This window comes from Bufo gargarizans, chromosome 2, assembly GCF_014858855.1.
Source record: "Bufo gargarizans isolate SCDJY-AF-19 chromosome 2, ASM1485885v1, whole genome shotgun sequence".
NCBI lineage: Eukaryota > Metazoa > Chordata > Amphibia > Anura > Bufonidae > Bufo > Bufo gargarizans.
In genome coordinates, this window is record NC_058081.1 from 699,049,330 (window position 1) to 699,077,051 (window position 27,722).

The window sequence follows — 27,722 nt, forward strand, 5'->3', positions numbered from 1 at the left end:
TTGTACAGCTGACGCTCTAAAACATTATTTTCAAGTGTATGTTGTTCAGCTGACGCTCTAAAACATTATTTGCGAGTGCCTTTAGGTGAGCTGACGTTCTAAAACATTATATGCGAGTGCATGCTGTTCAGCTGACCCTATAAAAATTTTTTAGTTGAGGCTGCAGGGCAAGCCAGCAACTCCAAGGCGTAGAGTGCAAGTTCGTGCCATGTGTCCAGCTTGGACACCTAGTAGTTGTAAGGCACTGAGGGATCATTGAGGACACTGACACCGTCTTCTATGTATTCATTCACCATCTTCCAAAACTTTTCCCTCCTTGTACCACTAGGCCGCGGTTCAGGGTGAGGTTGCTGGCGGGGTGTCATGAAAGTGTCCCATGCCTTGGAGAGTGTTCTCCTGCCTTTGTTGGAACTGCTGTGTGTTCCCCTTGTCTCCCTTCCTCGGTTGCCTAAGGTAGTACAGACTCTGCCGCCAGCGTTGTCAGATGTAAAATTTTGGAGCAATCTCTCAACAAGTACCTTCTGGTATTGCACAGTTTTACTCATCCTTTCCACCACAGGAATTAGAGATGAGAAGTTCTCTTTGTAGCGGGGTCGAGAAGGGTGAACACCCAGTAATCTGTGTTATCTAAAATGCGTATAACGCGAGGGTCGCGGGAAAGGCAGCCTAACATGAAGTCAGCCATGTGTGCCAGAGTACCAACAGGCAAGACGTCGATGTCGACATCAGGATGACTCTCCATCTAATCATCCTCCTCCTCCGTTTCTTCCCATCTACGCTGAACAGATGGAATTAAAGTTCCATGGGTACTACCCTCTGTAGCAGAGGCAACTGTCTCCTGCTCCTCCTCCTCCTCTTCATGGTCCAATTCGCGCTGAAAAGACAAACTGTGGGTGGTCTGGCTATCACCCTGTGTAATGTCCTCCCCCATTTCCTCGTCTGCCACATTTATAGCGTCGTCCTTAATTGTGAGCAGCGATCATTTGAGTAGACACAGCAGTGGGATGGTTACGTTGATAATAGCGTTATCACCACTAACCATCTGTGTGGATTCATCAAAGTTTTTTAAAACCTCACAGAGGTCAGACATCAATGCCTACTCCTCGCTTGTGAATAGTGGCAGTTGACTCGAAAGGCGAATACCATGTTACAGCTGGTATTCCACAACTGACCTCTGCTGATCACAAAGCCTAGCCAACATGTAGAACGTAGAGTTCCAGCACGTGCTCAAGTAGCAAAACAGTCGGTGAGCTGGAAGCCGCAAGCGCTGCTGCAGCGTTGACAGACCGGCTGAAGCTGTGGACGACTTGTGGAAATGAGCACACACGCGGCGCGCCCTCACTAGTAGCTCTGGCAAATTGGGGTAGGTTTTGATAAACCACTGAACCACTACGTTTAAGACGTGGGCTAGACGTGGGATGTGTGTCAGGTTGCCGAGCTCCAAAGCCGCCACCAAGTTACGCCCGTTGTCAGACACAACCATGCCTGGTTGTAGGTTGAGTGGCGAGAGCCACAGGTCGGTTTGGTCCCTTATACCCTGTCACAGCTCTGCGGTGGTGTGCTGTTTGTCTCCTAAGCAGATCAACTTCAGCACGGCCTGTGGACGCTTACCCACAGCAGTACTACACTGCTTCCAGCTGGCGACTGATGGCTGACTGCTGCTGGAGGTGGAAGTGGAGGAGGAGGCAGCGTGGAGGAGAAGTGAGGGTTGGAGCCAGTAACATAGCTGCTGGCGGAGGGCCCGCAATCCTGGGCATGGGTAGCACCTGTGCCATCCCAGGGTATGACTCACTCCCGGCCTCCACAACATTCACCCAGTGTGCGGTCAGGGAAATGGAGCATCCCTGGCCACCAGCACTTGCCCATGTGTCCGTGGTTAAGTGGACATTCCCAGTAACTGCGTTGGTCAGGGCACAGGTGATGTTCTGGGACACATGCTGGTGTGAGGCAGGCACGGCACACCGTGAAAAATAGTGGCGGATGGGGACTGCGTACCGAGGGATGGCCACCGACATCAGGCTGCGGAAGGCCTCAGTGTCCACAAGCCTAAATGGCAACATTTCAAGGGCCAGTAATTTGGAAAGTTACGCATTTAGTGCAATGGCCTGTGGGTGGGTATTTGCGCTTGCGTTCAAATGAAGTGGATGTTGTTGCTGATGGTTCATGCAAAGGTCCAGGTGCAGGGCGAGGGGCATCCGGACCTGCGCCTTCGACAGGGGATTGGCCAGCAGTGCGTAACACAGGGGAAGAGGAGGAAGTGGTGTGACCCGCAGACACAGATTGTGGACCCAGGCATTTGGCCCACTTATTAGGGTGCTTGGATGTCATGTGGCGGATCATGCTGGTGGTGGTGAGGTTGCTAGTTTTCACGCTCCAGCTCATTTTGGTACGGCACAGGTTGCAAACTACCACTCTTTTGTCGTCTGCACTTTCATAAAAAAGCGCCATAGTACGGAACACCTACCCCGTGGCAAGGTAGATTTACGCATAGGGGTGCTCGGTGTAACGGTTACAGGCCTGTTTGGTGTGGGCTGACTTCTCCCTTTTGCAACCCACTACCTCTTCCAACCTGCTGCGGTGCTGCGGATCCCTCCCCCTCTGTATTGCTGTCCTTGCTCGGCTTTTCACCTTCCCATGTTGGGTCAGTGACCTCATCGTCAACCACCTCCTCTTCCACTTCCTCACTCTGCTCATCCTTCTGACTTGACCTAACCACAACCTCAGTGATTGACAACTGTGTCTGATCATCATCCACCTCGTGAATGAATAATTGGCATTCGCCACCGTCATCTTCTTGTGACTGTGAAGGCTCAAGAGGTTGGGAATCAGGGCACAATATCTCAGGTCCCTCTTCAAGTGTGCTGGGTGCAAGGGCCAAAAGTAATAGTGGCGCTGGAAAGAGGTCCTCAGAATATCCGAGTGTGGGATCACTCATTTGGCAAGCCTCTCCATGGTGGGAGGAAGGATGATTAGAGTGAGGATTCGGTTGACCAGACTCTTGGCTACAGAGACTGGACTTGGTGGAAGAGAGGGTGGTGCATAACCGACTGGAAGCATTTTCATCAGCAATCCAACCGACCAACTGTTCGCACTGGTCCGACTTGGACAGTGTTGTCCAGCGCCGCCCAGCTAAGTTGGACATAAAGCTGGATACGGTGGATTTTTTTTTTTCTGGTGCACTGGTAGCAGGCACAGTTTCGTTGCGCCCAGGGCCACGGCCTCTGTGTGCACCATCAGCATCATGCCCACTTCCCCGTCCATTAGTGCTTGCCTTCTTCATATTAATGGTTTTGTCACTAGATGTGACGCAGATTGTTTTACAGTCCGCTAAAGACACAGTTTTTGGATGCAGGACAGTTTATGTCACAGAAACCCACAGAATATGGACACTTGATTAGGCCTCATTAGTTAAATTAGCCCTAAAGAAACAGTTTTTGGATGGCGTACTGTATATGTCACAGAAAGCCACGCACTATGGACACTAGATTAGGCCCAGATTATTGGAATTTACGCTAAAGAAACAGTTTTCAGATGGAGTACTTTATATGTCACGGATGTGTATTAAACGCACACTATAGACAATAAATGTGTCGCTGATTATTTCAATTTACGCAAAAATACACAGTCTGCAGATGATGTACAGTATATGTCACTAATAGGTGTTAAAGAAAAATATCGTGCTGCTGTCAAACACACACACACACAGTAGTCCTTAAAAGGACTTTGGGGTTTTTGAAAAGCTTTTGGTGGTAAAAACAGCAAATTTCTCTCCCTGCACTATCTGTCCCTTCCTCAGCAGGGATGTCCCTGAGACTGATCAATTTAGCGCAGGTAAAAATATATTGCTGCTCTAACACAAACACACAGTAGTCCTTAAAAGGACCTTTGGGTCTTTGAAAAGCTTTCTTTGAATAATAACTGAGAATTTTGCTCCCTACACTGCCTTTCCCTTCCTACCCTCTGCAATTCCTGACTATGACTGATCCGAGCACGTGTCATTGGGTGCTATATAGCACCCGATGACGCGTTCCGGCCAGCCAATCACTGTAATGCCAGCAGCCAACATGGGAGGAGACTCAAGCATGGCGCTCGAGCACATGCAGTACTCAGCCGAGTACCGCCATGTGCCGAGCATAGCGATGCTCAAGCCAAACAGGTATTCAGCCGAGCATGCTCGCTCATCACTACAGTTTACATCTCTGAGTGATAACGTGATATACGTGGCCGAAAGTGGTGCATCTCCAGACAGTTCAAGTGTTGCTGTGGTGGGGGATGGGGTGAAAATAATCACATAGTAGAATAACAACCTGTGTTTTTCATTAAATACTTTTTCTGAATCTGCATATTTTAACGCACAAATGACATTAGGCCCAAATTTGTTAGTGGCGCAGATACTGCATTACTCCCAGTTCCTGAGAAGTGGCAACAAAAACGCACCACGCCCTATGACAGATAGTAAAGAGAGTCTCCCTGTTGACGACTTGTGTCAGAGCAGTCACCATTTGGGCTGCCCTGAAGAGGAGGTTCAGGAGGAGGCTGGGGACCTCAAGCATAACTTTATATAGTGGCCTTCTGTCACGGGCATGGTTATGGTCGTGACTCCTTGAGCCCCGCATGCATTTGCCCGCGGTCTTTTCCTTGTCAATCACAGGTGAGGGCCAGTATCATGCCTCACATGTGGTTGCCGCTGGCAACTTGTGGTTGTTGGGCAGTGGAGCAGCCGGAGCTGGTGGCTGGGCGGCTCACTGTCCATGCGTGCGGTGGTCTTTGGTAATGTGTGTATGTTATGCACTTTTGTATGTCTGGTGTGCACTTGGTGTTATGTTTGGTGTGCACTGTGACATTTTCCCTTCACTGTAGCTGCCCGTGGCAACGTTTGGTTTGATGTACATGTGGTGGCTTTGTCTCGGCCTTTTGGCCGGCTCCCAGGACACGTTTGCCACACATGTCGTTGTCATCGGTAACAGCTGCAGTGAGTATTTGTGTGTATTTCCCCTTATGTTGTCTCACTACACTTCCTGGTGTTGGAAGGGTTAACTCCCTTCTGTGTGTGTGAACACTGGGCGTGTCTGTGTGACTACTTGGGCCTATAAAGCCTCAGTGTTTATCTCCAGTCTGAGGGGTACTTCAGCCATGGCTAGCTGGAGTAGCCTCCTGTGTTATATCACCTGCCAGTGGGGGCCACCCTTGTGGTCATAAGTTTAAATTTATGTGATGTTCAGTTTATGTTTTCCTTTGTTATTCTTTGCAGCTATGGATCTGGGTTCCTGTGTGTGGATGTGTGTGTGCTGGCTTCTATTTGTATTGTTGTGGACTTCAGCTTGCCTGCACACGGATCTAGTCAGCAAGGCTGTGGCAGGTGGCTGGAACTAGTGCAGTTTACCTGCCATAGGCCTGTTTCTGTTCCCCTTTTTCCTGCAGCTTGGCCAGTGAGACTCCTGTTCCTCCGTGTTCAGAAGGAACAGGTCGTCTTACCCTTCACTCCTAAATCAGGGACCGGCGGAGGGTGAGTAGGGATCCGAGGTTCCTGAGCATGGGCCCTCCTACCTTCAAGGTCGGCCCATGCAGCTAGGAGTTAGGGACGGATTAGGGATGCGTTAGGAGGTGACCTGCTCCCTAATTCTCTCGTCCTGGCCGAGCAGTGGTTTACATCTTCTGGCATCGCACGGCTGAGGATTTTCCCCATCCCCAGCCGTGACACCTTCGTAGCCACATCTTTGCTGGTGGGGGCAGCGACAGTGGCAGTCTTGGCAAATACAGAACACCGAATCGAGATGTGGGCCAAGGAGCCCACAGTGTTATATCAATGACAAATCGCAGTTTGATAAAAAGTGCAGGGAGCTTAAGGACGATTATTTGTAAGATACGACTTGGGAGCAGGATCGAGGTGCGTACGAGAATGTAAAATCAGAGGAGGAAGGTGGAGACATCATCAGCAGCAGCAATAAAGAGCAGAGGGGACGTACCTCCCAAAGAACAGCCAGGGCCATGTCTGCTTCAGGATCTCGTGATGCCACTGACACTGTGGGTGCCTTTGGCCCAAAACGTGTCAGTCTAAGCCAAGCTCTGCTGCCTTTAGCTCCGCATTAGTATCTCCTGTTTAGCAGTTTTTCTCCATGCTGACGGAAGACAGAAGCATTGCCCTGTACAAATAAGTCATGGGCGTTCAAACTCAAACACGGGTACCAGAGCTCTTTTGCAACATATGAGGCATCACTGGAACCTTTGTAAAAATATAACTGGCCAGCATTCCCAGTTAGTACAAGACTGTACTCCTTCTCCTTGCCTTCCTTGTGGCAACCAACCCCCATCCCCAAGCAATACAGTGTCCTTGTCATCATCATCCCCAGCTTCTTCTTCTCCTGCTAGGACTCCTCCTTCTTATCCTCCGCTCCATCGTGAGACATCTATAACGTAATAAAATGTTTGGCCATAACAAAACTTTTCTCAACCAACAAATTAGCCTTTCTAGAAGCTGAACCTCCACCTGGCCAAGTTGCTGGTGGTGGAGTTGCTGCCGTACCATTTAGTAGTGCCTTGTACTCTCACATGGTGGAAAACCTGGGCTGCTCCCTACAATTCTCATTGTGCAGCAAGATACATGCCATGGTGGACACCTGGAGCAGCTGTTGTGTACAGGGACAGTAGATGTCTTTTACTGGGTGAATGCTCTTTGTGGCAGTGGCAAGGCAGCAACCAGCAGCATGGCTAGGTCATTTTGACCCCCCACGATTGCATTGGGCTGGCTCCCCCTCCCACTCCATGGACGTGCTGCTGTCGGGGATAGCAGCAGGGCACCGCGTCGCTTGCAGTCCCCCTCCTTCCTGTCACATCTGTCAAGTCAAAGTTTGTCATGCAGTGTGTGAGCTGATCAGGCTGGGCGAGAGTAACCACACAAACGAGCAGTTGCTAAAGTATATTAAGTGGCAAACATCCCGCTGGCTGCCACCCCGCAGACTCCAACTGGGGAAGGTGGTCAATGACAATGGCTGCAACATTGTGGCCTCCCTGAACCTGGGGGAGATAACACATGCTCCATGCATTGCTTTTTAGAAAAGTACACTATCTTGCACAAGGTGCTGGGAATGTCCAGGAGACTGTTCCCCTTTTCAGCTAATCTAATGTGGCGAGGAACGCTCTCCTGGACTTGCAGCTACAGAACAGTCTTCAGCAATACCGTGTAATTCGTTACATTCCAAATGGCTAAAATTCAACATCGCTCATGCTGGAGCATCTGTTTGAGCAGCGGAAAACTGTGAACGATTTTGTCATACACTATACAGCCTCAGCAGAGAGCATGTGTTGTTTCAGGCAGTGGCAGTTCATGCCATTCATGCTGCAGTTGTTCTTCATCCTCCTCATATGTATCTTAGAACAGATTCTGACTAGTGATGAGCAGGAGGTGCCATATTCGATTTTGACGAAATTCGTGAATATTAGTCTCATATTCGTCGAAATCTAATAATCGTCATTATTCTAGTTATCGCGATTTAATATGCGATTTAAATAATTGCGTATTGCGATTTTAACTTAAGGTAACTTTCCTATTGGTTTGATATCTAGAATTAGCGAAGATGACGAATATGACGAATGCATTCGTCATATTCCTCAAAGCGAAGATAACGAAGTACTCTCTATCTTCATTTTAGCTCCATATTCGTCAACTTCGCTAATTCTAGCAATCAAATAGGAAAGTTGACTAAAGACAGCTAAGTTTTTAATTCGCTATGCGATAATATTACTTTGCTTTTTTTTAAATAAATAAAATTATTATAATACTTGATAATTATTATAATTATTCTATTTATAAAAAAAAAAGCAAAGAAATATAATCGCATAGCGAATTAAACACAGCTGTCTCTATAGTCAACTTTCCTATATGATTGCTAGAATTAGCAAAGTTGACGAATATGGAGCTAAAACGAAGATGGAGAATACTTCGTTATCTTCATTTTGAGGAATATGACGAATACATTCGTCATCTTCGTCATCTTCGCTAATTCTACCAAGCCAACCATAGTAAACCAGGTCTAAGTTGAAATCGCAATTCGATTACTTCAAGTTATATTAATCGAATTGCGATTTCAACTTAGAGCTGTGTTTCTAATGGGTCAGCTTGCTAGAATTAACGAAGTTAACGAATATTAAATATAGCAGTGCTAAGTTGAAATCGCAAGTCGATTAATATAACTTGAAGTAATTGCATTGCGATTTCAACTTAATTCTCACATTCGACAATACATTCTAGTATGGAGGCATTCCCATGGTGATGGGGACGCTCCATGAGCACGGAAGTCGGCAGAAGCGGCAACGGGCACTGACTGGAGCAGCCAGGAAGCCAGGAATCCTCAGGACAGGTAAGAACTACTTTTGGGTAGTGATGTCCCGAACTATTCGCCAGCGAACAGTTCCCGGCGAACATACCTTGTTCGCGTTCGCCGCGGCAGGCGAACATATGCGATGTTCGGTCCGCCCCCTATATATCATCATTGAGTAAACTTTGACCCTGTACCTCACAGTCAGCAGACACATTCCAGCCAATCAGCAGCAGTCCCTCCCTCCCAGACCCTCCCACCTCCTGGACAGCATCCATTTTAGATTTATTCGGAAGCTGCATTCTCAGTGAGAGGAGGGACAGTGCTGCTGCTGCTGATCTAATAGGGAAAGTATTAGCTAGGGCAGTGTTCTGTGTCCACAGACTCATCTCCTGACAGCACTCCAAAAAGCTCTTTTCAGGGCTGGTACATCAGTGTGCTTTTTTTTAATTTTATATATATATATATATATATATATATATTGCAGTTGCCTGGCTGCCCGTGTGTGAGAGGCTGCAGGCTCAGTCACAGACAGTACTGTGTGCACACCATTCATACAGGGTGTCACAGACAATACCTTGCAGATAAAAAAAATTATATTTAACATTTTTCTGTGATATAATCCCAGTTTCAAGCCAGTGTGTGTCTGGCCCAGACTGTACTGTGACCACTGGCTAGGCCTCCGCTCATACTGTTACAGGGTGTCACTCACTCACAAATACCTTGCAGATAAAAAAAATTATATTTAATATTTTTATGTGATATAATCCCAGTTGCAAGCCAGTGTGTGTCTGGCCCCAGACTGTACTGTGGCCACTGGCTAGGCCTCCACTCATACCGTTACAGGGTGTCACTCACTCACAAATACCTTGCAGATAAAAAAAATCTATTTAATATTTTTCTGTGATATAATCCCAGTTGCAAGCCAGTGTGTGTCAGGCCCACACAGACTGTACTGTGCCCACTGCCCACCACTTATATAGGGTGGCACAGTACCTTGCACGCATAGTACCACTTATCTAAAAAAAAAGTGACAGGCAGAGGCCGCCCATGCAGGGGCCGTCGTGGTCGTGGTGCTGTGATTTCCACTGGCCCTGGAATAATGCCCAGTATTTAGAGGCCACGTACCCTGAACCCAAAAAATTCAGAGAAAATAGTTGACTGGCTTACACGGGACAACCAATCTTCAACTGCTTCCGCTAAGAACCTTGACGCACCATCCTCCTCCAGCTCAGCTTTGGTCACCTGCTCTCAAGTTACCACTCGCCCGCCTGCCGCCACCACCACCACCACAGCCGCTTCACTTGATCCCTCAGAGGAGTTATTTACACATCAGTTGGAAGAAATGAGTGATGCGCAACCATTATTGCCAGAGGATGTAGGTAACAGGGATATGTCTCAGTCAGGCAGCATTACACACATGGACGTACAGTGTGATGATGATGATGATGTTGTACCCGCTGCTGCTTCCTTTGCTGAGGTGTCAGATACAAGTGAAGCGGTTGATGATGACGATGTATCCGTGGATGCCACGTGGGTGCCTGCTCGAAGAGAAGAAGAGGGGGAAAGTTCAGAAGGGGAGACAGAGAGAAGGAGGAGACAAGTTGGAAGCAGGGGGAGGTCACCGCAAGGAGCTAGTGGCACAGTCAGACAGCATGTATCGGCACCCGGGGTCAGCCAGACAGTACGCCAATCAACGCATGCTGTTGCCACCTTTTGAGGAGGTGACAAACCTAGTCAGTCGCACCGAAGGCACCATCAGCGACCTCATCCCATTTGTTTTCTTCCTGGAGCATGCCCTGCGAAGAGTGCTGGATCAGGCTGTAGATGAGCGTGAAGAGGAAGAGTTGTGGTCACCATCACCACCAGAAACAGCCTTGGCATCATCGCTTGCCGGACCTGTGGCAACGCTGCAAGAGGAGTGTGAGGAAGAGGAGTCAGAGGAGGAATGTGGCTTTGAGGAGGACGAAGACCAACCACAGCAGGCATCCCACGGTGCTCGTTGTTGTCACCTATCTGGGACCCGTGGTGTTGTACGTGGCTGGGGGGAAGAACAGACCGTCAATGACATCAGTGAGGAGGGGGAACGGGAAATGAATAGCTCGGCATCCAACCTTGTGCAAATAGGGTCTTTCATGCTGTCATGTCTGAGGGACCCTCGTATAAAAAGGATGAAGGAGAACGACCTATACTGGGTAGCCACGCTACTAGACCCCCGGTATAAGCAGAAAGTGGCAGAAATGTTACCAAATTGCCAAAAGTCAGAAAGGATGCAGCAGTTCAAAACCAAACAAAAAAATATGCTTTACTCAGCTTATAAGGGGGATGTCACAGCACAACGGGAATCTAACTGGGGAAGAGGTGAAAGTAATCCTCCTCCTACCACGACCACGGCGGCAAGGACAGGATGCTCTACAGATGAGTTGTTGATGGAGGACAGGCAGAGCTTTTTCAGTCCTACACATCGCCACAGCCCTTTGGGATCCAGCCTTAGAGAACGACTCGACCGACAGGTGGCAGACTACCTCGCCTTAACTGCAGATATCGACACTCTGAGGAGCGATGAAACCCTTGACTACTGGGTGTGCAGGCTTGACCTGTGGCCTGAGCTATCCCAGTTTGCGATAGAACTTCTGGCCTGCCCCGCTTCAAGTGTCCTGTCAGAAAGGACCTTCAGTGCAGCAGGAGGCATTGTCACTGACAAAAGAAGTCGCCTCGGTCAAAAAAGTGTTGATTACCTCACCTTCATTAAGATGAATGAGGCATGGATCCTGAAGGGACTGACAGTGGGGGATACGTTTGATTAACAAAAGGCCTGATGACATGCCTTGGCCTCAAAATGGTCCCCACGCTGCTGTATTTAATGTCTGCATACCGGATGACTTTCGTGAATTCTCTGCCACCAACTAGGGTTCAAGCCGCAAAATTTTTGTCACCTTTCTGCCTGGAAAACATCAATTTTTCCGGCCGCTGCTACAACAACGGCAGCAACACCACCTGTTTTTTCAGGCATGTGTACATGCCTAATTTTTCTGGCCTCTGGTGCTGCACTGTGGCTGCAAAAACAAAACAAAAAAAAGGCACATACATGTGTCAATTCCCCTTCGTGATCGGAACCTTGTTGTGGTGAAGGGGCTTGCGTATCACAATGAAGTGATCATAACCTCTATGAGTGTGTTGGCAATGTTGCCACACCCCAGATGATAAGGCCGTTGCTTCATTATGATCAGACTAAAAGCGATCGGCTGGATAATTTTTCATAGAAAAAAACATTCATTTTTTCTTTTTTTTCTTTTAAGTTGTATGGGTTTTTAATACATAAAATAAAAAAATCATAATAAAGTCTCTTAATAGTTTATTAGAAATAATGCAGACAATTTAAAAAATCCCCATCAATTCCAATACAAAGCAAGTACAGAGCTCAGAACTAAATTATTTCAGGATGTCGTAATGGTTCGTTAATTCGACAATAGTTAATCAATTCGACACACGTCCCCGGATAGGGGACGTAATAGGGATTAACCACCTTCGGACCGCCTAACGCAGATGTGCGGTCCGGAGGTGGCGGCCCTGCGCAGAGTCACGCATATATGCGTCATCTCGCGAGGGGCCGGGATTTCCTGTGAACGCGCGCACACAGGCGCGCGCGCTCACAGGAACGGAAGGTAAGCGAGTGGATCTCCAGCCTGCCAGCGGCGATCGCTCGCTGGCAGGCTGGAGATCTGATTTTTTTAACCCCTAACAGGTATATTAGACGCTGTTTTGATAACAGCGTCTAATATACCTGCTACCTGGTCCTCTGGTGGTCCCTTTTGTTAGGATCGACCACCAGAGGACTCAGGTAGCTCAGTACAGTCGCACCAAACACCACACTACACTACACCCCCCCCCCCCGTCACTTATTAACCCCTTATAAACCCCTGATCACCCATGATCACCCCATATAAACTCCCTGATCACCCCCCCGTCATTGATCACCCCCCTGTCATTGATCACCCCCCTGTCAGGCTCCGTTCAGACGTCCGTATGATTTTTACGGATCCACGGATATATGGATCGGATCCGCAAAACGCATACGGACGTCTGAATGGAGCCTTACTTGGGGGTGATCAATGACAAGTGGGTGATCACGCATATAGACTTCCTGATCACTTCCCTGTCATTGATCACCCCTCTGTCATTGATCACCCCCCTGTAAGGCTCCATTCAGACATCCGCATGATTTTTACGGATCCACTGATACATGGATCGGATCCGCAAAACACATGCGGACCTCTGAATGGAGCCTTACAGGGGGGTGATCAATGACAAGGGGGTGATCACGCATATAGACTTCCTGATCACTTCCCTGTCATTGATCACCCCCCTGTAAGGCTCCATTCAGACATCCGCATGATTTTTACGGATCCACTGATACATGGATCGGATCCGCAAAACGCATACGGACGTCTGAATGGAGCCTTACAGGGGGGTGATCAATGACAAGTGGGTGATCACGCATATAGACTTCCTGATCACTTCCCTGTCATTGATCACCCCTCTGTCATTGATCACCCCCCTGTAAGGCTCCATTCAGACATCCGCATGATTTTTACGGATCCACTGATACATGGATCGGATCCGCAAAACACATACGGACGTCTGAATGGAGCCTTACAGGGGGGTGATCAATGACAGGCGGGTGATCACCCATATAGATTCCCTGATCACCCCCTGCATTGATCACCCCTCTGTCATTGATCACCCCCCTGTAAGGCTCCATTCAGACGTCCGCATGATTTTTACGGATCCACTGATACATGGATCGGATCCGCAAAACACATGCGGACGTCTGAATGGAGCCTTACAGGGGGGTGATCAATGACAGGGGGTTGATCACCCCATATAGACTCCCTGATCACCCCCCTGTCATTGATCACCCCCCTGTAAGGCTCCATTCAGACGTCCGCATGTGTTTTGCGGATCCGATATATGTATCCGTGGATCCGTAAAAAATCATACGGACGTCTGAATGGAGCCTTACAGGGGGGTGATCAGGGAGTCTATATGGGTGATCACCCCTCTGTCATTGATCACCCCCCCCCTGTAAGGCTCCATTCAGACGTCCGCATGTGTTTTGCGGATCCGATCCATGTATCCGTGGATCTGTAAAAAATCATATGGACGTCTGAATGGAGCCTTACAGGGGGGTGATCAGGGAGTCTATATGGGTGATCACCCCTCTGTCATTGATCACCCCCCCCCCCCCCCTGTAAGGCTCCATTCCGACGTCCGCATGTGTTTTGCGGATCCGATTCATGTATCCATGGATCCGTAAAAATCATACGGACGTCTGAATGGAGCCTTACAGGGGGGGTGATCAGTGACAGGGGGGTGATCAGGGAGTCTATATGGGTGATCACCCCCCTGTCATTGATCACCCCCCTGTCATTGATCACTCCCCCTGTAAGGCTCCATTCAGACATTTTTTTGGCCCAAGTTAGCGGAAATTTTTTGTTTGTTTTTGTTTTTTCTTACAAAGTCTCATATTCCACTAACTTGTGTCAAAAAATAAAATCTCACATGCACTCGCCATACCCCTCACGGAATCCAAATGCGTAAACATTTTTAGACATTTATATTCCAGACTTCTTCTCACGCTTTAGGGCCCCTAAAAAGCCAGGGCAGTATAAATACCCCACATGTGACCCCATTTCGGAAAGAAGACACCCCAAGGTATTCGCTGAGGGGCATATTGAGTCCATGAAAGATTGAAATTTTTGTCCTAAGTTAGCGGAAAGTGAGACTTTGTGAGAAAAAAACAAAAAAATAAATTTCCGCTAACTTATGCAAAAAAAATAAAAATGCTATGAACTCGCCAGGCCCCTCATTGAATACCTTGGGGTGTCTTCTTTCCAAAGTGGGGTCACATGTGGGGTATTTATACTGCCCTGGCTTTTTAGGGGCCCGAAAGTGTGAGAAGAAGTCTGGGATCCAAATGTCTAAAAATGCCCTCCTAAAAGGAATTTGGGCCCCTTTGCGCATCTAGGCTGCAAAAAAGTGTCACACATCTGGTATCGCCGTACTCAGGAGAAGTTGGCCAATGTGTTTTGCGGTGTCATTTTACATATACCCATGCTGGGTGAGAAAAATATCTTGGTCAAATGCCAACTTTGTATAAAAAAATGGGAAAAGTTGTCTTTTGCCAAGATATTTCTCTCACCCAGCATGGGTATATGTAAAATGACACCCCAAATCACATTCCCCAACTTCTCCTGAGTACGGCGATACCAGATGTGTGACACTTTTTTGATGCCAAGGTGGGCAAAGGGGCACATATTCCAAAGTGCACCTTTCGGATTTCACCGGTCATTTTTTACAGATTTTGATTGCAAAGTACTTCTCACACATTTGGGCCCCTAAATTGCCAGGGCAGTATAACTACCCCACAAGTGACCCCATTTTGGAAAGAAGACACCCCAAGGTATTCTGTGAGGGGCATAGTGAGTTCCTAGAATTTTTTATTTTTTGTCGCAAGTTAGTGGAATATGAGACTTTGTAAGGAAAAAAGAGAAAAAAATAAAAATCATCATTTTCCGCTAACTTGTGACAAAAAAAATAAAATTCTAGGAACTCGCAGTGCCCCTCACGGAATACCTTGGGGTGTCTTCTTTCCAAAATGGGGTCACTTGTGGGGTAGTTATACTGCCCTGGCAATTTAGGGGCCCAAATGTGTGAGAAGTACCTTGCAATCAAAATGTGTAAAAAATGGCCTGCAAAATCCGAAAGGTGCACTTTGGAATATGTGCCCCTTTGCCCACCTTGGCATCAAAAAAGTGTCACACATCTGGTATCGCCGTACTCAGGAGAAGTTTTGTACGGCTGCTGCCACCTCCATCATGTAATTGCTGCTGTCTGCCTACCAATATGTTCCGTATGGCTGCTGCCTCCATCATGCTGCTGCCGACATGCCACTGCTGCTGGCTGCCTACGATCATGGTACCTATGGCATCTTCTGCCTCCATCATGCTACTGCCATCATCATGCCATTGCTGCTGCCTACCTACTAATATTCTCTGTGCTGCTGTCTCAGCTGCTGCTCCTTACTGCTAATCCCCTACTGCTACCCCTACCACTACTACTACTACCACCCTTAGACAGCCGATCTACTACTATGTTTCTTGCTATGCTTCTTCTGCTGCTATTGTGGCCACATGTGCCTAATACCCTACCCTTTCCACATCCAAGCTGTACTGCTGCTGCTCCCAGTTACAAAGGAGAATTTTTCTAGGCTCGTTCACAACGAGCCACTTTTTCTTCTTAAAATGAACACTTGTGCCTGTCTTATGGGCAGGCATTCTGACCCAGTCACAGCATCATTTTTGGATGCTTGGTACCCCAACAAGCCACTTTTTTGTTTATTTTTTATCCCATAACACCCTTTGTGTTTAAACATCTTCTGCCTCCAATAAGGGGCAATTTTTAGAAGCTTTGGAATATGGAAAAGCATAACACATGTGCCGACACAGTGTCTTTATCCATATCCATGTATGTCAGTGTCACTCAGACATCATTTACTATTGCTGTCATTGCGTTCAAGAGTTGGGGAGGGGGGGGGGGGGGAGAAAAAATTCATAAAAATTAATAAAAAGAGATAACATGTTTTCCTAAACATTCTGAGTACTAGCAAACTAGAGAGTGTTATATACCAATTTCTAGGGCAATTGGAGCCAATCTGGTTCGGTCTAAACCAGTTCAGGTCCGAACCAAACTTTTTGAAAAATTGGGCGAACCTGAACCGAACCTTGACAGGTTTGCTCATCTCTACTCGATTGATCTCCTGTTTAATCAGGCGCCAAAAGTCAGCATCTCAAAGTGCTGAGTGCGCATGATAAAATTCTATGAGAGGCCGAACATAACTAATGGCCATGACAGACATTAACCTGAACCATCTTGGAAAAGGGCATAAACACTGTGTAATATCAGGCATGTGTGGTAAAGCAATTAAACTCACCACAGCCATATTAAAAAAGGGCATAATGCCAGGGCTATGACAGAAATATAAATATATAGAAAAACCATAAATCGAAATAATACTGGAGAAGTGGAACACAGAGGCTGCCCAAATATGAAAAACTAATGCTGAAACGAGGCAGATGAATCTCCTCAGATGGAGGACACCAAGCACCCCGCTAAAGCGGACTAACCAGACATATCTCTCTATATGACAGGGACAAATCCACAGAGTGCGCCATCTAGCAGCTATCTGTAGCATTAACAAGAGGTGCCACACAAACACTCCTAAAGGCACCCCACCACTGCAGTCAATATAAATAGTGTACATGACCCCATACAAGGGGGTCATAAAACATTCTGGGGGTTATTTATGAAATCAGATATTTCAGTTTTGTGGTGTAAAAAAGTCACAAGTCATTGAAGCAGTGACATTTTCATGGATGGTACAGGGTCATTCATGGGTGCAGGATTTCTCCAATGTATCTTCAACTAATGAGGATATAAAAACAAGAATCTTTAATATAAAAACTATATATAAAATATCAAAAATGTTAAAACCTATAAATAACATACAATGAATTAATCACCCAAAGAGATAGGGGGAAAAACAAAGGGCAAGCCACTAGTGATGGATGAAGATCTGCTGAGACGGTTCGCAAACGCGATCAAATGTTCGCGAACGGCAAGTTCGCAGCGGGTCCCATTTATTTTAATGGAAGGCGAACTTGAAAAACCTTCAGCTTATATTTGCAGCCAAGAAATAATTACTAGAAGTGCACAAATAGTCCCACACCATGGACAGTGACATACCAGATGTATTATTCGAATTTGTGATCTCCATTCATTATTATTTTTTTATGTGAAATATCGGCAATATAATTTACGCGTATGCGCACACTCGTCACAATACCGTTTGTCACTGTGTGTAGCAGAGGGAACGTAGCAAAACAGCAAAACAAAAAAATGCTGCAGTACCCAAATGCACTATATAGAAAGTATATTATTGGTATATAACACCCCGCTTCTATCAGTTTTTTTTGGGGGGCGACTGGTAAATCACACCAGTTATAATTATTTTTTGTTATTGCGTTTGTCCCTCTATATACCTGCAGAATCGCAGCAGGACCGCACACAACTGCTGCACAATACAAATGCACTATAATATGCTTTCTATGTTAGAAAGTATATTATAAGTGTATTACACCCCTCTGTACTGCACACCTATCGATAGCACACCTATGCCAGTCCTTAAATGGACTTTTGTGGCCCTATTAGCTAGCGTTTGGTGTCCCTAACAGCCTGTCCCTGCTCCACACAGCAACCTCTCCCTACACTGGCAAAACACTGAATGTAAAATGGAAGCCAGATCGGGTTTATTTATAAGGTAGGGGGGGTGTCCATGTGCTGAAACGTCTCAATTGTTGGCTGTCCTGTACCACCTGATGGATGTGTCATGGGTCAAAGTTCTTCACAATGTAGAAGAATATGGCAGGCGCGAATATCGCCATACGTTCGCATGTTTGGCGAATCGCGAACGAGCAAAGTTCCGCGAACCGACCGCCAGGCCATCACTACAAGCCACAACAAACCCAACAGAAAACCAACCATGAGGTTGCAAAATATTAATGGGCATCTGTCAGCAGTTTTATACCTTTGACACTGTCTGACCTGTTACATGTGCACTTGGCAGCTAAAGGTATCTGTGTCGGTCCCATGTTCAGATGTGCCCAGATTGCTGAGAAAAATGACGTGTTAATATATGCAAATGAGCCTCTAGGAGCAACAGGGGCGTTACCATTACACCTAGCAGCTCTCATCCCTCTGCACCTGCCACTCCCTCTGCATTGTGATTGACAGGGCCAGGCAGGCGTGATGATGTTTACAATGCCTGGCCCTGTCAACCAAAGTGCAGAGGGGGCAGCAGTTGCAGAGAGAGCGGAGCCTCTAGGTGTAATGGCAACACTCCCGTTGCTCCTAGAGGCTCATTTGCATATATTAAAACTTAATTTTTCTCATCAATGCGGGCACATCTGAACATGGGACCAACACAGATGTCTTCAGCTGCCAAGTGCACAAGTACCAGGTCAGCAAGTGTCATAGGTACAAATCTGCCGACAGATGCCCTTTAAGTCTATGTATCTATTCAAGTTGTTTTCTCTTAAAGGAAAAGAGCCACTAAAAATTTTATCTGCCAGTTAAAACCAGTTAGTGACACATATACTTTTTATCGCATCTGTTTTTATTTTCCGATTGCAGATTTTCTTTATTCTGTTTCCTGAATATCATTATGGGGGCGGCCATCTTGCCTGAGCTGTTCTTAACAGCATTTACACAGCATTAAAAATTGCTTTACGGCAGCCTCATGGGCCATAGACACAGTGGTCAGGAGGGGACCTCATCGACTTCTATGGGAGAGTTTTCTGGGCATGCTATGTGACCTGCGCAGAGGTCATTGTACATGGAAGGAATAGATAAGCTGTGACAATCACCTATTGTGAATGGTGGATCCTGACTTATCTATACCCAGAGGTGATATTTCCTTATCATTACAGGCAGGTTTAGAATAATATATACTGTAACTGCAGTAAAGTGATCTGTACAGACTAAGAAGTGGCGCCTCTTATTAGGCTTAGTGGCCAGTAGGAAAACTGCAGGAATTTATGTTTTTTGCTTAAATATAGTTATCGACATGGAAAATTAAAAATGACATAAAAAATCTTTCAAAATATCTTAAACATATAAAACGTGATTTAAACAATGTGTCATATTCTGATGACACATTCCCTTTAAATATGCAAACCCCATCACCCACCCTACGTAAAGGGGGGACTTGGTCAAGTCATAACCATAATTGTCTCTCAGAATGTTTTAACTCAATAAAAATGTTTTGAAAATGCCAAATCATGATGATTTTGTCTAATAGTATACCGGTGCTGATTAATCCCAGTTTTGAAATCAAGTGAGTTTCCTCCACATACATTAGGTTACAAGGGCAAGATAAAAGATAAATTACGAAGTCAGAATCACAAGTCAAAAAATGCCTGATTGTATAAACCTCGTTAGCAAATGATGCACAAAACTATCGCCTTTGATCATAGTAATTTAAACATAGAAAGCAACTCAGTTTTGGTATCACAGAAGCCCCATCTGATTTAACTATCTCATCCCTCAAATTTCTTGATCTCTGATAAGAGAACAGTGGGGGTTTAAGAAATTCGGGTACATGCTTCAAACAGCCCCTCAACATTGGCCAATGTCGATGGATAATACTAGAAATATTGTTACTTATCTCACTATAAGTAGTCACAAAGGAAACTCAATCAAAAGACCTATTCTCAGTGGTCAAAATGTATTCCTATCCAATGCTTCTACTAGTGATGTGTAGTATAGACTCTACCGTCCTCCAAATTCAACTCTGCATCCTAAAATAGCAATTTACATGTCGAATGTACAAGTGCTAACTTGACTCTTGGATCAATTCCATTAAGAAAACAATGAAAATTCTGTAATTTAGCCAAACTGCCTGACCACCCAAAAGAGACATCGTCTATGTATTGCCACCACCGGACAACATAGTCAAAGAGGTGGGACAGGGACACATAGGCAAGATCCTCCGCCAGGGTACCCATATAAATGTTGGCATATGCAGGGGCCACATTGGAGCTCATGGACATGCCGCTCATTTGGATATTAAAAAATTATCTTGAAAAAGAAAATAATTACACGTCAAAATGATCTCCAAACAGGATTCAACAAAATCACTGTCAAGGAAAACCCTGAAGATCCTAACTGCTTGGCTACAGCCGCCATACTGCTATCATGGTATATGGTGTAAAGGCTAACAACATCAAATGAAGTAAGCATTACCCTGTTCAGACTGGACACATTTAAGAGGTTTAATGCAGGCATCCTCAAACTGCGGCTCTCCAGCTGTTGCAAAACTACAACTCCCAGCATGCCTGAACTGCCTACAGGTATCAGCCTACAGCAGGGCATTGTGGGAGTTGTAGTTTTACAACAGCTAGAGGGCCGCAGTTTGAGGATGCCTGTTTTAATGTATACAAATAACGGAATTATCATGTATTTATGACTTAAAATTTTTATACAGAAAAACTGCTATGTTACAAAAGATTGACCCTATTCCAGAGACGATTGCAGTACCTGGTGGGTCAATGAGAGTTTTGTAAATTCCTGGAGTACTTCAAAATTCAACAGTCAAAAACTTCTTCAATGTATTGATTACATTAGTAGCCATTGCATCATCCAACACAGTCACAGTCTACCTGAAATTTAGGATCACCAGAAACTTTTTCTTATATACATTGTTGTCACTCAACTAATGCATAATCTCCAATATATATCTTGCAGAAACCAAATCTTTTGAGAATAAGCTCAGAGTTACTGGGCTGAACAACCAGCTTTTGAACAGCATACCACACTTTTAACTTAATCCTTTCCCGACAAGTGACAAACTATTACGTCACATGTCGGGTCTTTAAAGATGACACCCACTCCTGAGCGGAGCTGGCACCATAGCAACCGGGGGGCAGGTTTTTGTTCTAACAGACACCTGTGGCTAATGTCCGCGACTGGCAGTAATGCCAATTGCGGACATTTAACCCCACAGATGCCGCGGTCAAACCTTATACTCTGGCTCCCCCGTGCGGCAATCGGAGGAGCCGGAGCTTGTGTGTGGCAGCCCCTGTCATAGTGAATGACTATGACTTGCCTGTAATAGGGCTTCATAGGAAAGTAGTAAAATCATCATAGACTCCAATGCAAGTGCACTGGAGTCTGTCATTGTAGCAATCTAATAGTCCTGCAATGAAAAATAAAAAAGTTATGGGTCTGGGAAGGTGGGGAGCAAAAAACAAAAATGCAAAGTCAAACAAAAGCTCTGAGGTAGTAGGGGTTAAAGGGGTTGTGCAACTTTAAACTTTTTTAACAAACCTGGAACCATGGTGCTGATCATACTTACCTGGTTCTAGATGTTGTGTTCTGGCTCCATCGTTCCATGGCGCCTCCACAGGTCCTGACTATCTTGGAATCAAAATCCTGTCGATGAAGGTCATGTGACCACTGTGGCCAATCACTGGCCACAGCGGTGACCTGTCACTCATATGGCACACGATCCAGTGACGGTTCTAAGCGATGTTGATTCCGAGAGACTCTGACCTGTGGAGGCAGTCATTGAGCAATGGAGCCAGAACCCAGTCTGTTACAGCTTTTACAGCTGCATAAACCGTTTAATCGAATGAAAAAAACCTCTGCAATTAAGTTCTAATTCAAACCAGTTGACATGACTATTAGGGAAAAAAGAGAGACCTCTGCTTAAAACATTCACTTGTACGGGAGAACATTTTTGAGGAAATATTAACCACTGTACTTTTTTCCCCACTTGTGTTTTGGTGTATGGTGGTTTCTCTTTGTTGTTCTTACTCCTTCTTCAATTTTTCTTTCCACTTCCTCTGGTGCATTTCCATTTCTCTGCATATCTATAGGCAGATTGACTAAAAAGAATCTTCATTCACAAATTTAGCATCCAAAGATTGCATATTTCTAAGCTTCTTTTTATTATCCCGATTTGGTAAACCTTGTTTGTCCTTAGCTTGCCAACTGTAAATCCTGGCATTTTTATAGCCCTCAATATCACAATTCCATATGTCTTTTGCCCTCCTCAGCTTCCATCCTAAATGTGTGGGTATGTTGAGCTACTGTATATTGTCCTCATATTTCTGAAACTACTCAGATGATAAACCTGATACATAGACGACGTCTTCCTCACTTGGTCAGGCAGTTTGGCTGAATTACAAGATTTTCATAGTTTTTTTTATGGTATTGATCAAGTAGTTAAGTTTACACTGTACATTCAACATCTACGTTACAAATTTGGAATGTAGAGGTGAATTTTGAGGAAGGTAGAATCCATATTCAGCTAAGTATAAAACCTACGGATAAAAATACTTGACGTCATTACAGCTCTTTGTGGGTACTCGCTCTGGTAGACAGGATTAGTGGACGCAGTATAGAGGCAACAAGAAGTTATTTGGATCAAACAGTTCAGTGTTTTAATCACACTTTAGCCAAGTGACAAAATAAGCAGTCATATTCAAACAAAAAGTCACCTTGCGGTGTTGGTGGTAATTCACACGATGTGGCAATTCTGCCTTAAAGAGTCCTTGCTGATAGCAGCACCAACCTGTTTTCATGCCAAACAGGTAGCAAGCCTTCACCCAGACACAATGCTCCTAGATCCCAACACAGAGACATGGCTTCTGATCCCAGCTGCCTATTTAAGGACAGCCAGGTGCTGCCAAAATCCAGACCGGTATTTAAAATTTGGTCTGGTATTTGACCTCACCTGGCTCTAAATCAGCCCAGCAGCACATACTGGGAGGAAAATACCTGTTTTCCCATACGAAACCTCTCACTGTGTCACATACTCCTCCTTTGTTCAACCCTGAGTGGGTAAACACATGCCAGACAGTGTACCCGGGACAGGGCATCCGTGTTTCCCTGTAACCGGCCTGCCCTGTGTTTCACTGAAAACTTTAAGTTTTGTAGGGAGAGAAACCATCGGCTGACCCGGGCATTTCTGTCCTTGGCCTGGCTCATGCACTAGAGGGGAGTGGTCAGTCACCAGGCAGAATTTTCACCCCAATAAATAATAGCGGAGAGATTCTAGTGCCCACTTGATAGCCAGACACTCTCTCTTCACTATACTATACTGGGTCTCGGCTGGGATGAGCTTACAGCTGAGGAAGACAACGGGATGCTCCTCCCCGTTGACTTCCTGAGACAGTACAGCACTGAGGCCTACTTCTGAGGCATCAGTCTGTACTATAAATTCCCTTTTGAAGTCGGACATCACGAAAACCAGGGACCCACACAGGGCCGACTTCAAAGCGGAAAAAGCCTCTTCTGCCAGATCATCCCAGCGAACCATCATTGACTTGTGCCTCTTCAAGAGTCCTGTCAAGGGCGTGGCTAGAGTAGCAAAGTGGGGAACAAACCTCATGTAGTAGCCCACCACACCCAGGAATTACTTTATTTGCCTAGTGTTGACAGGTCGGGGCCAATTCCGTATCGCCTCTATTTTGTTCACTTGGGGTTTGATGAATCCATGCCCAATGACATACCCCAGGTACTTAGTCTCTTCTAACCCTATCGCACATTTTTTGGGGTTAGCGGTTAGGCCAGCTTTCTGAAGGGAGTCCACTACAGCCTGCACTTTGGATAGGTGACTTTCCCAGTCAGTACTGTGAATGACAATATCGACCAGGTAAGCTGAAGCATACCGACGATGTGGATAAAGCACAATGTCCATTAGCCGCTGAAAAATGGCGGGGGCGCCATGCAGACCAAAGGGTAAGGCCTTATAATCGATACAATCCCTCAGGCGTGAAGAAGGCAGTTTTCTCTTTGTCAGCCTCCGTTAAGGGCACCTGCCAGTACCCTTTCGTGAGGTCCAAAACAGAAAAATACCGGGCTTGTCCTAACCGCTCGATGAGCTCATCCACCCGGGGCATGGGATATGCATCGAATTTGGAAACCTCGTTAAGTTTTCAAAAGTTGTTACAAAACCATAACGGCCCGTCCGGCTTAGGTATCAATACTATAGGACTGGCTCACTCACATTTTGACTCCTTAATGACGTCTAGCTGCAACATTATCTGTACCTCCTCCGATATGGCTTGTCGCCGAGCCTCGGGCACCCGGTATGGTTTTAATCAGACTTTTGCCTGAGGCTCAGTGACAGTGTCATGCTGGATTATGGAAGTGCGTCCAGGGAGGTCTGAGAACACATCCGTGTTCCGACTAATGAACTCCCTGGCCTCCTGAGTCTGTTTAGAGGAGAGGCTGTGAGCAATTTTTACAGTGGCAGCCGCCTCTATTGCATCAGATGGAGGGGCCGGTACCTCTTCTCCTAGGAAACCCGGCCGCGGGCTGTCTTCTGTATAGGTTTCCCTATCTTTCCACGATTTGAGTAAATTCACATGGTAAAGCAGTTCCGGCTTTCACTGCCCTGGCTGGTGTACCTTTTAGTTTACTTCTCCAACCTTTTCAAGTACCTCGTAGGGCCCCTGCCGCCTAGCCAGGAACTTACTGTCCACGGTCGGCACCAGAACCTAAACCTGATCACCCGGGTTAAAGATCCGGACCGAAGCCTGACGATTATAGACCCGACTCTGGGCTTGCTGAGCTGCCTCCATATGCTCTTTAACAAGAGGCAACACTGTCTCTATCCGATCTTGCATCTGGGAAACGTACTAAATGGCACTTTTATATGGAGTGGGTTGTTGTTCCCACGCCTCTTTGTCCACGTCCAAGAGACTGCGAAGGTGTCTGCCATATAGCAGTTCGAAGGGCTAGAACCCAGTAGAGGCCTGGGGTACCTCTCGCGAACATGAGATAAACAGAAGGAGGTCCTAGTCCTTCCCATCTTTAGACACTGCCTTTTTCAACATATTTTTTAATGTTTGGTTAAACCTTTCTACTAGACCGTAGATTTGCAGATGGTAAACGGACATCCGTATTTGTTTTATGTGCAGCAACTTACAGAGTTCCCTCGTCACCTTGGACATAAAAGGGGTCCCTTGGTCGGTCAGAACCTCTTTTTGTAGTCCTACTCGGGAAAACATCTTCATTAACTCCTTAGCTATGAGTTTGGCCAAGGTATGTCGGGTCTCCGGGTACAGAGTGGTGTAGTCTAGAATAACTAAGATGTGTTGATACCCTCTGGTGGACTTCGGTACTGGGCCTATGAGGTCCATAGCTATTCGGTCAAACGGTACTTCGATATTCATTAGTAGAAGAGCCCTCCAGTATTAATAATGCCCTTACAGTAGAAATAAGGCCCCCTATTGTTCCCCCAATGGTAATAAAGCTATCTACAGAACCCTCAGTAGTAATAAGGCCCCCATAGTGCTCTTAGTAGAAATAATGCGGATCTATAAGTCCCTCCTATAGAGTCCTCAGTAGTAATAAGAACGCCTAATGTCCCCTGGATTTAAAATGCACCCACAGTGCCCCCATATTTATATCGCCCCCTACTGTTATAATGCTCACCCTGAAGTGCCCCAGTATTTTTATCGCCCCCTACTGTTATAATGCCCCTACAGTGCCCCAGTATTCATATCGCCCCCTACTGTTATAATGCCCCTAAAGTGCCCCCAGTATTTATATTGCCACCTACTGTTATAATGCTCACCCTGAAGCTCCCCAGTATTTATAATGCCACCTGCAGTGCCCCTTGTAGTTATTTTCCTCCGTTTAGTGTCCTCAGAAATTATAATTCCTCAGCCCCTCCACCATACAGTCCCATGTAAATAACATTATTTTCCTCCCTCCATCATAAAGTCCCATGTAAATACCATCACACCACCTCTCCATCCCCCTCTAATATACAGTCCCATGTAAATAACATCCCGCTCTACCTACAGCCCCCTCCAAAATACAGTTCAATGTAAATAACATCACACCATCTCTCCTGCCCTCTCCAATATACAGTCCCATGTAAATAGCACCATCCCCTTCCGAGCCGCCTTCAACATACAGTCTCATGTAAATAATATCACTCCCTTCCACAGCCGCCTTCAACATATAGTCCCATGTATATAACATCACCCTGCCCTAGCAACCTCCAACATGCATTCCCATGTAAATAACATCACCCCCTCAATTTACAGTCCCATGTAAACAACTTCCCTCCCTTCAGCCCTAACATACAGTCCCAGTTAAATAACCACAACTCCCAGCATTGCTCTGCCTCTCCCTTCACTTACCTCTTTTCATGTAGCAGACACACATCACCACAGCTTTTTCCCAGGACTTCTCTTCACTGCTGAGCCGTCCTCTTCTGCACTGGTCACATGATGGTGACATCATTGCAGGTCTGTTTCAGCTACTGCATTTAGAACTGATCACATGACCCGTGATGTCACCACAGGTCCTTCAGCTTTTGCAAGGCATTAGATTCAATTATATTGCCATCCTGAGGACGGCAATATAGTTGTATCTATCTGGCAGGCAGGACATTCGGGGCCTGGGACAAAACATCAGGGGCCCAGGCCCCGAATGTTTTAACCTAGCAACGCCCCTGCTTCCACATCTCCCACCATCACACTTAGCGGGGTTGTCTCCCCCTTTTCCTCCGAAGTGGCGGTCACCCCTACCGCTGGCCCTTCGGTCTCAGGTTCCCAAGGTTCTGGTCTCCCCCCTGAGTAACTCCCCTGACGAAGCCGCATCGCGGCGAAACATGTCGGGTAGGGTAGTGACAATCTCCAATTTTTAGACAGGTTGCAGTATAGGGCAAGATCCACAACCAGTAGGGTTGCAATTTTTGTCCAGCTCAATACATATTGTGTAAATGTTCGGAGGCTAACTGCCTGATCTCCCAGCGTGTGTGAATGAATAATGGATGTCTGTCGCATAGGGATATAGGAATATCAGACATATATCTGATGTGCCACACCATCGGAGCCGCAAAGGGGCTAAATAAAAGATTAGATCTAATATTGCAACAATATAATATAATTCCCACTATACATTTCGTGTTTTATGTTATGATATGTTTTTTTTTGTATAGAATTTTTAAAAATAGAGGAGATTACCGGCATGTTTTCTGGTCACATGACAGCCTAATTGCAGGCGCAGCTGTGTGGCCGGCTTATATGCTGGAACCATATGTATCCTCAGTATGTCATGAGTAAGGGCAGACATCACAATAGCCTGAAACCGGTAGACGAGAATTTGTCAAACTGGATGTTTAATTTTTAATCGCTGAAATAAAGTACTGTTGCACCATCTACATATTGAGCTGGATTGCCTTCTTTTTATTAAAAGTCCTTTTAAGGACTGGTATAGATGTGCTATCGATAGGTGTGATATAGAGGGTGTGATATACTTATAATATACTTTCTAACATAGAAATTATATAATAGTGTATTTGTATTGTGCAGCAGTTGTGTGCGGTCCTGCTGCAATACAGCAGCTAGATAGAGGGAAAAACGCTATTGGAGTAACTAATTGCAACGGGTGTGATATACCTGTTGCCCCCTAAAAACTGCTTGAGGGCTGCGATATACCTTCTACCACAAAATCCTGATTGAGGTGTGCTATATACCTGTTTCCGCCAAATACTGATTGAGGGGTGCTATATACCTGTTTCCGCCAAATATTGATTGAGGGGTGCTATATACCAGTTTCCACCGAATACTAATTGAGGGGTGCTATATACCTTCTTCCACAAAATACTGTTTGAGGGGTGCTATTGCTATATACCTTCTTCCACCAAATACTGATTGAGGGCTGCAATACACCTGTTTCCACCAAATACTGATTGAGGGGTGCTATATACCTGTTTCCGCCAAATACTGATTGAGGGATGCTATATACCTGTTTCCGCCAAAT

At 45.9% G+C, this 27,722-nt stretch overlaps 1 protein-coding gene across 1 annotated transcript in view; it reads right to left on the reverse strand.

Annotated features, from left to right (window-relative positions):
* LRRC4B (leucine rich repeat containing 4B) overlaps positions 1-26,112 on the reverse strand; it is a 257,964-nt gene extending 231,852 nt beyond the window's left edge. Inside the window, exon 1 of the mRNA XM_044282420.1 lies at positions 26,096-26,112. The gene's annotated coding sequence lies outside the window, so the exon portion shown is untranslated. The remainder of the gene's footprint in view (positions 1-26,095) is intronic.
* Positions 26,113-27,722: the final 1,610 nt, after the last annotated feature.